General features: G+C 35.3%; 1 protein-coding gene across 1 annotated transcript in view; it reads right to left on the bottom strand.

The window, feature by feature from the left end:
- FSTL5 (follistatin like 5) overlaps positions 1 to 15,447 on the bottom strand; it is a gene marked incomplete at its 3' end in the record, with an annotated part of 350,355 nt that extends 334,908 nt beyond the window's left edge. Inside the window, exon 1 of the mRNA XM_082758605.1 lies at positions 15,400 to 15,447. The remainder of the gene's footprint in view (positions 1 to 15,399) is intronic.
- Between the last annotated feature and the right edge of the window lie 1,656 nt (positions 15,448 to 17,103).

The following is a 17,103-nucleotide window of genomic DNA, read 5'->3' as shown; positions in this document are numbered from 1 at the left end:
ATTTTTATTTTTTTAAAGAAAAAAGTGTAAAACAATAAAAGCAAAATAGAAAAAAAAAATGCAAGGTCTTTAATAAATGTTATTTTGTCATTTTGGGTTTACAACAACAACTTTGATTTAGAATCAAATCCACTACACATATAACCCAAAGAAATGAGTCATTAAACTTAGGGAGCTAGAAGACTCCCTAAAATGGGACAAGGAGCTCCTTATGAATCTGTTTTAAAGTTCTGGCACTGAGCTTCTTCTCAGCCACTCAACTCAACTACACTATTATAAGAAGTGTAGAAATATACAGCATGAGTCATGTGATTTATATGCTGTTGTAAAAATTATAAATAAACAAGGTAGTTTGGCTAATGAAGAATCTTTTTGAAGTAACACAAGTTCAAAAGCTCTTTAAAAAGTAATAAAGCACTGCTGTAAATACAACTACTTCTTCCTTTACTTAATTTGGGTTTTGAAAAATAATTACATCTTAAAATGCTCATGTAGTTAGAACATACAAGAACCTACCAATTTTAGTTTTATCAAGATACTCGTAATTCAAGCTGATAATTCATCTTGAGCTATGTGTTAGCAGAGCCAAGTATGGTGCTTACAAAAATGCCTGTATATATTTTTCTCTGTTTATGTAAGCACCTTGTAAGAATGCTGTAAAAATAGAATAGCATGACAGGAATTGTCTGTTAGATTCAACCGTTTGGTATCAAGTGAAGAAAGTGGCACTGATCAGCCTAAACAATAAGAATAGAAAGAGTACTTTTAAGATACTCTTGAAAGTTATTCACAATAAAGAATGAGAGAATTTATCAGGTGACACATAAGCTTATTCTTGCTAGTCTTTAGACTGTATAGCGTTTTGACATTTCAACTGGAGATGGTCAGTATTTAAAAATTATGCCTCCACTGCAATAAATCTTACAACATTTTGTTTTAATTTGAGTTACATATTAGGGTTAAAACCAACTTACTTATGAAGAGTACATGAAAGTTTAATTAAAGACCACTAAATTATTCATATTTAATGAAATTGCTAGGAATTCTGCAGAAAAGTTCAACAACATATATCATATTATTACACTGATGAACTTGTTCTTTCTAGTTAATGAATAAAAGTTCATAAGGATTCATATAAACTTCTTAAAGGTCGATGTATCTTCAGATGTATTACAAAAAGCACACTTAAATATGTTCGCAAGTCTTAAAATATATATGTGTGAACTTCAAAAAATATTCATGAAAGCAACCTAATGAACAAATTTTTCACTTTTTGGTGGGAAACTGGACAGATGTGGAACAATAATTAAGACTATTTTCAGAAATGGGCTTGGAAAAAATGTAATATGTAAGAAGATATTAACATCAGGAGGTACAAATGAACTAGAAAGAACTATTAAAGAGGAAGGTAATTAATCATGGAAATTTAAATTATCCCATAACTGAATAGGAAAAAACAAACACACGTTTTCTATTCATATATTTCTGAATAGGAATGATACAACCTCTTGGCCTACATCATTACAAATACTCTAAATAAAATGCAAACAGTGGATATACTTCATCTTTCCAACAATTCGTACTAGATACATTGATTGTCTTCCTAAATATGATTGAAATAGAAAGCAAACATTAGTAGCAGTTCAAATGAGGTTAGCGTTTGTTTCTGTGATGGACCTGCATTAGCAGGATTTATCCTATGTTATAAATAAATCTAAACTATGGGAAGAAAGGAAACAATTATGCAAACAGTGTTACACACATAGTGCATTTGAACCCACAATAACTTTTGGCTGTGGTTTTCACTGTGAAGTATTATTTGCCTGTAAGATTACTCCTTCATGGGTTTTATTCCTCCAGAATCTCTCTGGTATATGGCCAGAATTGCAGTTAAAATAAATTAAAAAAAAAAAAAAAAAAAAAAAAAAAAAAAACGCTCCATCCTCTCATTAGTTTGTTGCTTAACAAGCAAAGAAGGCATGGACAAAAATCATAAGCAAAGAAAACTACTGGGATGAGACTGTACTTTGCTCATATTTTTCCCCACATATAATTTGTGTAATCACAACCTATTGAGATACTGAATGACCACACACATGCAAGACCTTCTTTTTTTTTTCCTGTCTCATGTGAAGACCTTTCCCAAAAATAAGTGTCAGTATCATTTAAGCACCAAAAAAAAAATAAAATCAGAAATACTTTTGATACCCATAAATATATATTTTACATCCCACTACTTATTGAAGCACATATCTTGTGCTGAACTCATGGTTAAACCCATATCACTAACATCAACACATGGCTACTCCCCCACATACTGTCTTCCAAAAGACCTACTTTGCCTTAGTGTAAAAGTTCAGGAAGAGATAAGGTCTTTGTAAAGTTTTCCATTAACCTCAAGGTGCTGGAGGACAGCGAGCATTTTCCTGAAGCACCACACCACATTCAGAGCTTGCACGCTTTCCCGGACAAAAGCTGCCTGCCACTGTTGAAGACAAAGTATCTGCCTCAGGGAAAGTTTTGTTCAGATGCTGTATGGTCACTCTCATCTAACAATACACATTGTTCCTCCTCAAACACAAAACACAGATGGGCACAACAAAAAACTCATACATCAACTAGCCAGACACTGCTTTAGATAAAAAAGCTGTTGACAAACTGTACCCATAAACAATCTTTTTGTCAGAGGAATAGGGGCGGATCTGCCAGCCCCACAGAGGCAAGGCCACCACAGGTCCCCACACCCAGGGTGGACCAAGAGCGAGACTAAGCACGTGTTCCCAGTATGCACACAAGCACACAGTACTTTTATACAACACAAATATACACATATGGCCACACAGAGCACCTGCACAAACACCGACAATTTAATAATGGGATAGGATAGACTGCACTGATCAGGCACAGGCATGGCCTGACAAGCATGCCAACCAGCAAATAAGTTACATGTAACTGGTCCTTTTCACCCCCCTTTTCCCTTCCATTTTCCCCATAACTGTTCCTCCCCAAATCACCTCAGTCCACCCCCTTCCCTGCCTCTGGTTCCTCCCCTAAATATACCATAGTGATCCCTGTGCGATCCCCTACATCCCACAGGCCCCATATGCCTTGGCACAAACCTGCCACTGGCTCATTGTGACGGGTTTCACATCAGGGAGCTGGGGCTGTCCTGGGAGGGTCCCAGGCACGACATCCCCTCCTCTGAGCATTTGGGTTCCTGTCCCTCAGCATGCCCCTGTGCTCCTATGGCTGTGTGGCAATGGGCCTTTGGCAGGCCAAAGGTCCCTGGGATGGGCCTGGGCACGGTCATATTTTGGCTCCCTAGCCTGCCAGCATCTCTCTCTGCTCCTTTGTTGGGCTGCAGATGGGCTTTTGTCACTCTCACCTAATAGTCTGCATCTATTTTCCTTAATTAAATTCCAAAAAGAAACAAACAAATTTGCACACCTACTCTAAGTTCTCAGCACTGACTAGAAAAATTATGATGCAGAATCAATTCCTTAAAGATGTTAAGCACAAGCCATGTGTTGAAACCATCTATGAGAAGGCAAGGTAGATATCTCCTCCTCCTGCCCAGCTGATGGGCAGAATAAATCCATGTGGCTTGCCTGCAGCACCTTAGCAAGCCTTACTAATTGCCTTATTAGGTTCCTGCATGTAAACCAACACTTTTTGTCCATTGAGACATTTTTTTTTCCACTTCTAAATGCACAAAGTTCACCAATATAAGTTTCATTTGCAAGAGTGGGGGAGTAAAACGAAGGGTTCTTTTTCCTGACCTTTTTTGACCAGTCAGCTTAATATTTTATTTAACCTATCCACCTTCAGCCATGAAAGATCTTTTCCAACAAGTCAGTGGAAGTGTAACTTCTTACCTGAATGTCTTCTTCAAAAGTATTGATAAAATATGCAACAGTACGCTGCATTTTATCACCTCAGTTACAAACATGTACGCTGCATGTTCAAGTCTCAGCAAGCAGGGATGCTCAGTTCTGTTCTGACAACTCTCATCAAAATGTTTTGTAACTCAATACAAATAAATAAAACCAGTAATTTTTATGTAAAACGTTAGTCTGAACCTGAGTTGATACAAATATCATTTGATATTTGTAGTTTCAGAAGAAATGGTAACATGGCATAAGAATGAGAGGCTCTCAAGCCTATCCCTCATTTGCGATGTCAGGAAAGTTAAATCCCTTCTCTATTTTAAAAACATCACAACTGAGTGTGTCTGCCCTTCCCATGCCACAGTGTGTGGTTTGCAGCTGCTGACTGTCATGATTGCTGCAGATAGGGAAAGAGGAGAAATACAGAGGGAAAGAGGAAAATTGTAGTGCATGGTTGCATAGATCATCTTTAAATGAAAATGAATTAGTCATGATTTCCTCTAAATGCCAGCACTTCTGAATTTCTGACACTACTTTTCCACAATCTGCTTTGTTTCAAAGCCAAAATAACTGTCATTACAGGGAATGAGAAGTGCATAAATAAAAATACTGTTGCCAGGAGCATGGGACTTTGAAAACACTCATCAAATATGTGGCTGTTTAAGAGAGCTATTGTATGTGACTCCTTGGGATACTAGACCAGCTTGATACCTCTGATTGCCTAGTCTGATGTGAACATTTCTTAAGCCAACATTTATTTGGACTAAAGTGAAAGAAAATATTTTTTGAAAGCCTCATATTTGGGTAGAAACTAATTCAGACTTAACAGGGTCTGAATGAAGAAAAACTGAGAAGCATGATGAGCATCGGCTTTTAGGCAGGACGGACAGGAAAAAAAACGTTACCATCAGGCCACAACAAAACTGTAAGTTGGAGGACACATGAATCTACAACCATGAAAACGGAGAAGGATATTCCACTTTAAAATACTCATGTGCAATATGAGCATACATATATTAATTCTGAGCACTGTAATGTCTAGAAAGCTTATATTTTACTGTTTCTATTTCTTGCTGGAATCTGATAAGCATTCAGATACATAAGAGAAAGAATAAGCGTTTGTACATGTCCTCACGATTCCTTCAAAACTATCTTAATAAGCTACAGTCAACATACTTTTTTGTCTCTCAAACTGTAGGTAGTGGAAATTCTGTGTATAATAGTATAATTACATTTTCCTAAGGTATCTGTTACAATTTTGTGCTCTGAAATTCAGTTTAAAATTTAGTCTAAACTTATGCCATTTTAATAGATAATGTCTCTTTTGAGAAAAGAGAAAAAAAAAAAAAAAGAAAAAAAACACCACTACAAAACAGCTACAGTTTATATGACAAATCAATTCTGTAAATACAGAGGCACTTCACTAAGTTATCAAATAAGACATTATAAGAAACAGGGAAAGTTTTAAAACCTAGCACTTAAAAGCCAGACAATTTTCATATTCAAGGATGATTAATAGAAAAAAAAATAATATTATTAGCAATGAAAACAATATTAAAAAATAATAACCAGTGCTTACACATTACCTCAGAATTATAAAACTTCTTTCAACAACAAAACTATCTTTTAAGTTTTTCTTTCTTTCTTTTTTTTTTTTTTTTTTTAATGCTCAGGTTATATGCTTTTAATTTTCCTGCATGTTTCCTTCAGCAATAAAGCCTTTAAGTCTTTTTCATCTAGTTATAGAAAGCAGACAGTTAATTCAATGGTTATATTAGCTTTTTTGAACTGTGCAGCTAAAACACTGAAAGCTTTTTATAGATGAAAAAAAATAACGCTTAAAGATTATTTTTAAAGTTGCAAACAAATTATAATATTTACCTGTTCTCAAAAAACAGCAAAAGCCTGTTTTGCACTCACAAATTGTACAGCTGCCAGCAAGCTGAAAAACACGTTTAAAATCTTGTTGATTCTTTGGGAAGACACTGGGGAGAGGAAAAAAGTGTATGTTGTGCAATGGGAGAAGGAGCTGCTATCTTAATTGGACGAAGGCCATGGGGAAGAGCCGCAGGTGCCTGTAGAAGTAATTAGCAAATTTCAAACCCATCAGGGACTGCTCTGACACCTGTGCTAACCCTCTGCCCACATCATCTCTAGAAGAGAGGATAGTCTCCTTCCATCCATCCTATGTGTGGCATATACATCTCAGGTACCAGCACAAGGCAGAGAAGCTCTGAATGTTATTTATTCATATTTCTCCCTAGAGGCCACCAGAAAGGAGTACTGGCTAATTCAAACTCCTTCAGATATTCAGATGCAGAAAGGAAATCAAAAGTACAAATACAACTGAATAAAATTGCCATACTTCGTTGTACCAAGCATGATGCTTTTCCCAGATGTTTTTAGGGAGTAAAACCACTTAGTTATTTGTGTTGCAAAACAACGTTGATTATATGCTAGTATTGTTACCATAACAAATAGACATGCATAACAAGTAGTTCTGAAAGCACTGTATTTATCTATCTGTACATCTCCTGACAGCCTCTCAGTAGAGTCAGCTACTCGATGACACTGGGACAAGGAGCATACATATGAATAGGCTGAACTAATAAAACGTTAATGTTACATTATCAGGAAATTGCAGCTTGACCACTGTAGAAAATAAAATGTGATTGTAACGGGATACCACTAGTACAAGCACAAAGTGATAACAGAGGCCAGGAAGGTACAAACAGAAATCCAGAAGGGTCAGTCAGTTGTTGCTGAAGGGATGCAGCCTTGGGAGGCAGGGAAAACTGACTTTTCACACAACAGAGAGAACAGAAAAAAGGGCAGCTATCTCTTATAGATGAAAGATCCCATAGATAGCTCAGACAGCATGGAATTTGCAGACCACTAAAGAAGGAGCAAGTAGACTGTGATAGAAAAAAATATATATATTTATATATATATATATATATATAAATATATATATATATATATATATATATATAAAATGTCAGCTGCACCCGAGTGAGGTGGAAGAACCATTATACATCTCTAGCCCAGAACTCCCTGTAGCCACCTTCCCGCTTAACTAAACAGACTAACAATCAATTACTGCCTGAGTAGGTAAAGCATTTATCTACTCATGAGCATTTTTTTAGCCCACAGAAACTGCCCGGGATTTTCTCATTCATACCCCATCCTAGAGACTTGGTTGCAATATTTGTCCTTCCTGCAGCATAGAACCACATCAAACTGCAAGACAGATAAGCCAAAATTTATAAAGATGCACTTCACTACCACTTTTTCAACTTCTCTAAGCACCCACCCATTTTCAGGGATGTTATGTTCAACTACAGCTAATCTGTAGAGAGATACAGCTGCTTCTGTGCTCAGGACAAGTACCACTTTTTTGGTTACCATTATAGAATCATCCACATAAAGTCACTTATTCGTTGCAAGAGAGCTCACATTATCCTTCCACTGCACACATGGACTTCTTCTATTTTTGCATTATCTTATACGCATTTTTCTCCATTGTGTTTTTCTTGCAGTACTGATTTTTTTGTCTATCTAACTCTGTTAAAGTATCTACCATAGCTTTCCTAATTGTATTTTAAGAGAAAGCTGCTTTCAGAATGGCTCTGTTTAGTTTGGGAAGTGATTCTCCAATGGCACATCTCACAGTAGCAAATACTGAACAGCTGGAAACTACCTAATTAGAAAAGGAAAGAAAAAGGAAAGAGGATGTTTGAGATGAATAATAATCACATCCATCACACTCAGATTTTTTCTTATTTATGTAGCAAACACCTGTGTCTCATTGGCACTGAAAATGATTGTAGGATGAGACACGAGGCTGGCCTTATATCATATTTCTCCTTCTGTGATCTTTAAATAGCTTTTGCATGTTGCTTTAATTATATAGGTAGATTTGTTTACTGAAGCATTCATGTTAAAACTCATTTCATGGAAAGGGGCAAATTACATTTTTAATTATGTTTCTCTGGGAGGGCTACATAGTTAAGATGATTTGCTATCTTCTGCTCTCCGCAGACCTTCTACAAAAGATAATCTTGGTAACTCAATGCTAAACACAGTTGCACAAAGTTTCATATAGTAAATACACATGCATTTTTAGAGGGATAGCAGTGTATCAGGGTTTTCAAAGAGGCCTGCTTACCTACATCTTTGGGTCACAAAATGTTTATAAATAGGGCCCCAGAGGACACTAAAATTTGTATTGAAAGGTTCCTATTAACTTTGAAGATATGAAGTCAGGTAGTACTATGCACATGCATAACATGAAAGAAGTAGAAAAATAGAAATACTACATTCCTTGGTGTTTTATGTGGGTTTGTTAGCATCTGAAATTCACTTTTTAAAATATTTTAATATTAGCTCTTCGTCCCGATGATTGCAGAATAAAGAATTGCCATCTGAGTCTATGTAAATAGCTCAGATCTAAACCACAAGATCAGAAAATCCACAATAAATTTTTAAAAAATCATTTTTTATTTTAAAAAACAAGCAAAATTTTAAGCAAATCTCATTGCATTCTTATCACAGAAGTCTTTTGATTGGATTTTCCAATGTTACAACTCCATTAAAAATGGCTGGGAGCAGTTATAATCTCGAAATTACCTAACTCAGTTTTCTGTTATTCTGAATTCAGGTATCACCTTCCTCAAATAACAAAATCGAGATCATTTCCAAATTAAAAAGTAATCATATACATTCATTGCTAATAACTGTTTCAAATAAGCTAGTTAGCTAGGAGCCAACTATTCTCATAATAGATTTAAAGCATGAGCTACCCAAAAGCAGCTAAACGAAGTAGACACCACATTGGAAATTGAACTGTAGCAAATAAACAGAGAAAGGAGATGAGATACAGTTTGGTACAACAAAAGGTTCTTTTTCAGGCTTAGTTGCTAGTTTGAATGATCAGATATGTCACACATTTTAAATCTCCACTTATCTCCTGATATGGTGATAATCCGGGGGCATGAGGAAGGGTGTTCACTTTATTATGTACACTGTAATGTTTTGTAAGTAAAACTCAAAATAAGTGAGTTCAATACTTGACCCTTTATCAGAAATCTAGTACATGGAACTTTTCACAGGTACCTCTCTGTAAATTTTAATTAAAATTTTCTGCCATATTCATATTCCATGCTACAGTGACTAGTATTATTTCTTAATGTCAGAAAAAAAAAAAAAAAAAAAAAAAAAAAAAAAAAGATATATATATATATATATATATATATATCAGTTTAGGGGATTTTTTTTCTGCCTTTTTTTTTTTCTTCCAGATTTTTGTGTCCTCAAACTGTTCTGTAGAATTTTGTTCTGCTTTTACCAGAAACTCATGCAATTCAATTGACATAATGCTGTTTCCTCTGCACTTCAAGTTTTTGACTAAATCCACAAGGATATAATCAGGTAACTACTAATTCCCTTGCAGTGCTCCCTTGATTTCCTACGACAGCTACCATTCAAATTTCATTTTTACTTTTGCTAGGTGAACATGCTTCTCCTCATCAAAATCCACAATTTCTTGTAGCAACTTCATTCTACATCCCTTACTAGTCAAGGCAAATGTTTTATGTTGTTTAGGATGTACAGCATAAATACTATGGCTTGGAGAACTTAGTTGTTTAAAATGAGCGTATTTCTCAAATCTGAATTGTACATCTTTTTAACCATTTCTACTCTAAACAAGATTAAAAATAAAATTTACTCTAGCAAAAAGTGAAGTGAAAAAGCTGGAGTAATGTATCAATACATCTGCCAATTATTACCAAGCACTGATTTCAATAAAGCAAACCAGTAAGTATGTCAGAGATGATTATAAAATGTTTGTGTTGCACATGACTTTGTGGGACTCCTGACTTCTTAACTTTCTTGGGAGTGAAAAAAAATAAAAATAAAAAACAGTAAACTCAGTCTAACATTACTCTGCTGCTCCTTAAAGGTCAAATAAGAAAATAATTTTAAAGAAATGTTGATGCTGACTACAGTAGTTGTAGGCTTCACTTCCAGCTTAATTATACTCTGAAAAATACTGCTCAGCTTCACATTGGAAGAAACACAGCTGCCACTGTTTTAATTCGACACAGTAGGCAGGTGTATTTTTCCCTCCTACAAAAGCCTGCAATCACATCTCCCTGCTACTTGACTTTTTTTTTTTTTTTTTTTTTAGCCAACTTGTTGCTCACCTACTGTTTATGAACTCCAAGCTGGTAGCTGTTGAAAGGCCACCTGCAATAAATGCATCTTTCATAGTTTCACATTAAGTATTACACAAAATATTCAATAAAACTTTTTGCCCTTGAATCTTGAAGGTGATAACTGAAAGACGGGTGCCAGATTTCATTGGTGTTGTGCCAGCATACATCAACAGTTAAATCCAAGTTAGGGTTCAGGCTGCTAACAACCTTTAGATAAACCCCAAATTGAATTCACAAACACCTTTTCAGCATTTGTCTTCCAATCTGGAGGCACTTCGCAAAATGGTTTCTTACTCAGCTCAGAAAAGTGCTAGGTGTGTAATATTTGTTTCTTTGCATAACTACAGCCTTTGGAGTTTGAGCAGTCAGGAAAAATTGTCAACTCTGTAGGATACAGAATGTAGGCACAGTAACCAAATCCTCATAGGAATCCCAATACTTAAAATGCAAAAAGCCATAATCAACAGCTCATATGGGAAATCAGATGGGACTGGCTTCCAGCTTTCTACTTAAGACCAAAGAAATACTCATTACTGGGACACAGTATCTTTTCCCCTACTTCTAGGGCTAGATAAAAAAAAACAAACACCTGGAACTCCAGATTGCTCTGACAGTCAAAACCTTGGGTTTGAATTCCACAACATTAAGCTCGTCACAAATGTTACACCATACAGTAAGTTTTGATGATAGTTCTTGAGAGTTTACACTACAAATTGTCAGTATGTAAATGACTTATAGAAGTAGTAGCAGGAAATACTGGAGTAAAACAAGATAACTGCAATACAAGCCCACAAGTTCAAAGGAATAGATAACCAACTTGAATAGGGACCTTCAAGATGGATTTACTTAGATACCAAAGAGAATTTTCAGAATTCTCAGAACCATCTGAAATATGCGATTTCTATTGAATTCACTGGAAGTTCAGCACTTGACCATCTGAGTCTAAGCTTCCAGTGTAAAATTAATAATAGTATAAGTGAATTTCTTTACAGATTTTATTACAAGATGTCAGAGATTGTTATACTCATCTGACCATAAGAAACTCTTCTACAATACATAAAATGGAAAATAACAACATGGCTTTTATTGACATTTCAGCATCTTCCAAGAAGTGCAAAAAGAAATCCACCTTTGTGGAAGGTGGATTTTTCAAAGAACAATAGACACAAGAACTGTGTAATGTGAAATTGTTCCATTTATTTGAATTCCCCCAGTTTGATGTCCAGGATGAAAGAATATTGGAGTGATTTTTTTTTTTTTTTTCAGAAGTACAATGCAATCCTCATCTCTCTTCAATAAGAGAGATGGATTATGAGGGGAGGAAGGGAAAAGGAAAAACCATCAGATTTCAGATGACTAATTAACAAGTACATCTTCAGGTTTGCATCTTTATGACAACTAATTATGTTAATAAGCCACATAGTGACTGACTCCTTTTTTAAGAAGTCAGCAAAGTTAGAATTCACTCCACAGCTACCATTTAAGCAGACAGCTGTTGAGGGATACATTTTCAAAGCTGCGTGTAGGAGTTAGAACAAAGGTAAGGCTGGCCATGACAGCAGCTTTCACAACTGTTGATGCTGTAGCTCTTTTTATTCAATATTAATAAATGCAGCATGCAATTATTTTACCATCTGTCTCCTGTAGAACCGTTTATTTCTGTCCTTCAAGTACACCAAGAAAATATATTAACTAATTTCCTCAAATATAATAACCAATAAATTACTGTAATGAGGTTTTGTATACAGCATAAGGAAATAAGGGAATTATTAACATTACTTCTTATCTTTCTTCTAGTATGAATAATTGCCAAGACAAATTACTTAGCTGTAGAATACCATCAGATCTTTCAACACATAGCAACAACTTTAAAAAATAAATTACTATCAGCCTAAAGTCTGCAATTCAAGCTCAAATGGTTCAAATTTCCTTTCCAGTTTTATGATTCACTGTTAATGTTTCTACAAGAAGGTTAGTATATATTAGCCATTCTATTGGCATTAGCTAAGAATTATTTTAAGAAGAAAAGATTTAGTTCTGTGGGAACAGGCTTATGCAACCACTACCAAATGTGTCTGAAACTTCTAATTTCTGTTTTGCAGTTTCTTAATATTTTGCTGAAGTTGTCTTTAAGAAAGAAAACTGTTAACATGAGGAAATACATGTAACCAACATAAAGGGCCCTTCCTGCTGTGTTTGGTACATAAATGGGCCAAGGATACTTGGTAAATGATGATGAAATAGAAAAAAGGGTGAAATATTAAGTGAGAAAAAGGAAAACGTGCCCATACTGTTGCACCACCATGATAATATAAATATAAATATTACAATAAATAAAATGCAAGCTGTTGGGAAAAATTTATTTTTTTTTATTAAGCACTTCTTTCTATCATCTGCATGTTTTTTCATTGCAGGCATATCAGCTTAGTTGGGTTAATATCCTATAAACTTTGATGTATTCATGAATGTATGTTATAATTAAGCGGTAGGATTTCACTTCCATTTCTCAGAAAATTCATGTGAGCAACTCATTATCATCCTGGCTTGAAAATCGTGAGCTTGCTTTAAAATATTCAAGAAACTAGATTTTGATAATTTTAAGCCATTTCAGGTGAAGGATAAAGATCAAATATATACCTCATCAATACAAGTAGCCTTCAAGTGCCATGTCATTTTACTCAAGAGCAGCTTCTTCTTCAGTTACTATTTTGTGAAGTCTTTTGACTTTTGAAGGTTTTGAGCAGCTTCACTTTGTAATACTGTTGGTGAACTAAGCAGTTACTGACTGTCATGACCTCAATATCCCCTTCTCAATGCAGAAAACACAACAGATTAACATCTTCTTGCTTCTAAGTTTCAATAAGTGAGTAAATAAAATGTGTCCCCTGTGTAATTTAACCATTCAAAATACCCTTTTTATATTAAACTAGAATTCTTCAATATTTTATTGTTTCTCCATGTAGGAATCATTTTCCTCTTACATTTTAAAAATGTATTGTTGGTTAGAGAAAAGTTTCAAATCGAGAGCACTAATGAACAACACCTATTTATTTCAAGATTGAAATATTCAGTTGTAGTACTGCAGAAAAGAAGGGTCTCCTCCCTCTGCTTTGTTCTTCACCCTTCAGTTTCAAGAAGCTGTCTGGATTCATATATACCGCTAGTGACAAAAGCTAGGATGCAACAGTAGAAATTAACATTAATAGGAAATACACAGGTCTTTTTTAAGAGCTCTCTTCTCTACCTGCATTCAAATATGAAAGTTGCAGTTTGAAGTAAAAATATTTACATGCAGTCATCCAGCTTACATGAGGGCTGTAAGAATTGCAGATAGGTCCCAAGGAAAGAAGAAAACTGCTCCTTGTTTGTTTGCTGTGCAAATATACGCATATATGAGAGAGAATTTACTAAAAGAAAACTTGGTTTTCTACAGGAAGTGCACACCTACCAGTAGTACAGAGGACAGCAAATCTGAAACATTCAGGGAAATCCATCGGTAAGCTACAAAGAAGAATCCTAATACTGGGTTTTCTGTGAGTAGGAAACCTAGATTTCAACAAATGATAGAGCCCTTACAGAAATCAACTTCTGTGTAAAAATGATTCTCTCTAAAACATCCTCTCTAGAAGTCAATAAAGATGTGGAAAAATACATAAAGTTGAGGGAAACAAAAAAAAAATAAATAGCCATTTCAGGGGTTAGGTGATACCATGTCAAAGCACCTGCAGAAACAGAAATACTTGACTACGTTTATTATGTTGTACGAAGCCACCACGGAGATGGATCTGAAAGAAGCTAGATTATCAAGAGTTCAAGTGACTTGCTGTATAGCATGACTTCAGCATGACTTCCCCAGGCATCTTATTACCTTTGCCCTTCCTAATGGCAGCCTCCACATCAGAGTTCCAAGCTGAGGAAGCAGGGGAAGGAAGGCAAGGGGCTGTAGCTAAGAAAGCTGCATAATTCAGGTACGGTATCTGTGATCAACGGGAAGAGTAATGCAGGAAATAATGCAGATGTGATGACTGTTAGCAGGAAAAGTAGGTTGATGAGGTACACCACAGAGATCTGAAGAAAGGAAAAAGGAAAGAAAATAACCACCTGTGAAAATCTGATCCCACCGATACACCTGCAGTTTACATTGAGGACATCAGTGGAAACTTGTATTGCAGAGATCTAAGTGCAATTGGCTTTGCCTGATAGGAACCTGTTTCTTCTTATTATTCCAACCTGTTGCTAGTACACATTTAACTGAAAGTATGCTGTAATGGATTAGACATTTTTTCTTCCAAATAACCCATCAAAAATTCTCCAGACATCACTGTTGTTGTGCCCACAAATAAGGGAGGCTCTCAGCTTGCAGTAAAGAGGCACAGGACTCATTAACAAGCAACAGCCATCAGCAAACAAGACAATTATCTGAGTGAATGCTCCTGTTCTGCTCTCATGATGGCTTAAATTAACCTGTTTATCATCTGATGGAAATAGAGAGGAAAAAAATACTTCAGCTCTCAGGTGGAAGGCAGAGTTTCAGCTGTGACTGAATACTGTCTAACTTCAGGATCCTTTCACCATACAATTCCTGGGAAACAGAAGCTAATGTCATTACTTCCAGCTGGCATCTTTTCAGGACAGAGAAACATGAGACAGGCTTCGGTTTCCTAAGTGTCTTCTGTATTTTGACTTGTCATTTCATCCATTCAAGAACACTGTGTTGACTCGCTCTAACACAAGGCATCCAAAAAATTCTCAGACTCTGCTTTCAAAATGCATTTTACATTTCAAAAATGTACTTTTAGAGTACATCTTACTGTGAATTTGAAGTGAATTGCAGTTCAAGCTCTGACTTAATATAAGGAGTACATATATACACTGAGACAAAAAGGTACTAGGGAACCTGAGGTAGCATGCAGGTTTTCAGGAGACGAAAAACATCTTGAATTCACTTAATTTAATTACCATTTTTCCTTCTGTCTCTTCAATGAACACATACAGTGAACTTTCTGTCAATAAAGTACATTAAAAGTTTAAAGATAAGAAGAAAAAACACCAATCATGACTGAAGTCTCAAGGCAGCGGCAGAAAGGTCTTCCATGTTTTCAGAGTTTGAGCACATTAGAATTTTTAATTTCCACTGCTGCTCCCAAAGCTCTTTGCTAATAGAAGTTACTAACTTTGATATAGGTGGTCAAGTAACAGGGCTGACTGTTACTTGACTCATTCACAGCTACATCCCATATACTAGCTTTTTATAAAAGTGCTCTCTTCAGGTGTATAAAGTTTTGGTACTTTACCAGAAATTCAGCTTTTTCTGTTCATTTGAGCTCCCAGGGTTGAGATAGCTTCTTACACTTCTACAGTTCAGAGCTTGTTTGAACTAGAGGTATTCCTTCAGAATAAAAGAACCATGTACTTGGACCCACAGCAGATATGAGAACAATAAACTTCCCCATCCTGTGCATACTCGTCCTACTCTGTAATAACATGATTAAAAAAGATTGCTGCTTGCTGAGTTGTTTGGTCAGAGATTAATGCTGTAATGCTCCTCAACTGGTGCAGCATTTTATACAAACAGCACTGTTTTCAGAAGATGTCTGAAGCTGTGTGCACCCAGGAAGCAGCTGATAGAAAATATCAGTATCTTGATGATTTGGTTTTTAATCATCAGTCAACAAGAGATTTAATGGTATTTTCTGTCAACTTGTCTTCTTTGTAACAAAGCATAGCTGTGATATTAGAGGTGAAGGCTTTTAAGCAAAATAAAAAGCACCACATTCAAACATTAAGTAAATCTTATTCTCCTTTGCTCCGTGTGGTTTGATATAGGCAGTCTACATCATACTTTAAGTCACAGGGGAAGACGTTTCCTGTGTTACCTAATTTGATATTCCTCTTTCTACTTAGAAAACCCTCTATCAACTCTTGTATGTGATAGTCCTAATTTCATAACTAAAATTACATTTGGGATATATACATCACTCATACAGACAGTAATTTCAACAGTGTAAAGCCAAAGTGCTGGATCATGTTTGCAGTGATACAGTCTTTAAAAGCAGTGTGCCCTAATCCTTTACCTGTTTCCTACACAAGGGCCAAAGATAATAAAATACATTTGCTGCACAAAATATTTGAGTTGTGAAGACAAAATGTATCTAATTTTCCTTTGCAGTATGAGAACAATCCAGCATCCTTGTTAAATTTCAGTAAAGAAATAAGTGTTATCCCCCCCCATATCATCAGATTAATCACAGCAAATTATTTTCCCTACTATTATTTTAGTACTAAAGGACCTATGAAAGTCCTATAATGTAGTACCTCTTCTATAATCATACACCTAGAAGAAGCCTATTTAATATAAAAACTTTTATGACTAAAGCTTTCCTGCTATTCTGAGGGTATCCCATGATGTCCCCAGACTATTTTTTTCCAAACACTTTGCTCATCAGTCATAATGCCCCCGAATTCCACAAACAAAATATACAGATAAGAATTATATATATATATTTTAATAAATAGTTGTAAGCCATGAGGGAAAATACATAATCATATGTAATCAGAGATTTATATATCCAAGTATTATAAAAGAATTATCCATTATAGCTTTTTGAGCTTAGCAACTTTGAATTAAAAAGATACAACATATAAACTGAATCATAATCACAGAACCTAACTAATGCCATCTGGTGAACTCATCTGAATTTGTTGTCTATAGTAAAAGGTGAAAGTGAAAGGTATAGTGCAAGGTATCAACATAATTATTTTTTTTTAAATCAGTAAATTTAACTCCTGCTCAGATGCAACAACAATAAAAATAGTGGTAGTAATGCAGTTAATTTCAGCACATACAATGACCATATGGGTTTTGAATAAATTTAACATCATTCTAAATTCTTGTTCACCTTTTCTTGCATTTCTAACTGAACTAAAGAAATGAAAATAGTGTTTCTTTCCAGCTGACCACAGAAATTGGAATAAATGCAGACATTTAGAAACATAAA

Source organism: Aythya marila (assembly GCF_965140915.1).
Source record: "Aythya marila genome assembly, chromosome: 4".
Taxonomy (NCBI): domain Eukaryota; kingdom Metazoa; phylum Chordata; class Aves; order Anseriformes; family Anatidae; genus Aythya; species Aythya marila.
Note: the sequence above shows the minus strand (reverse complement) of the source record. Positions and strands in the feature narration are given on the sequence as shown.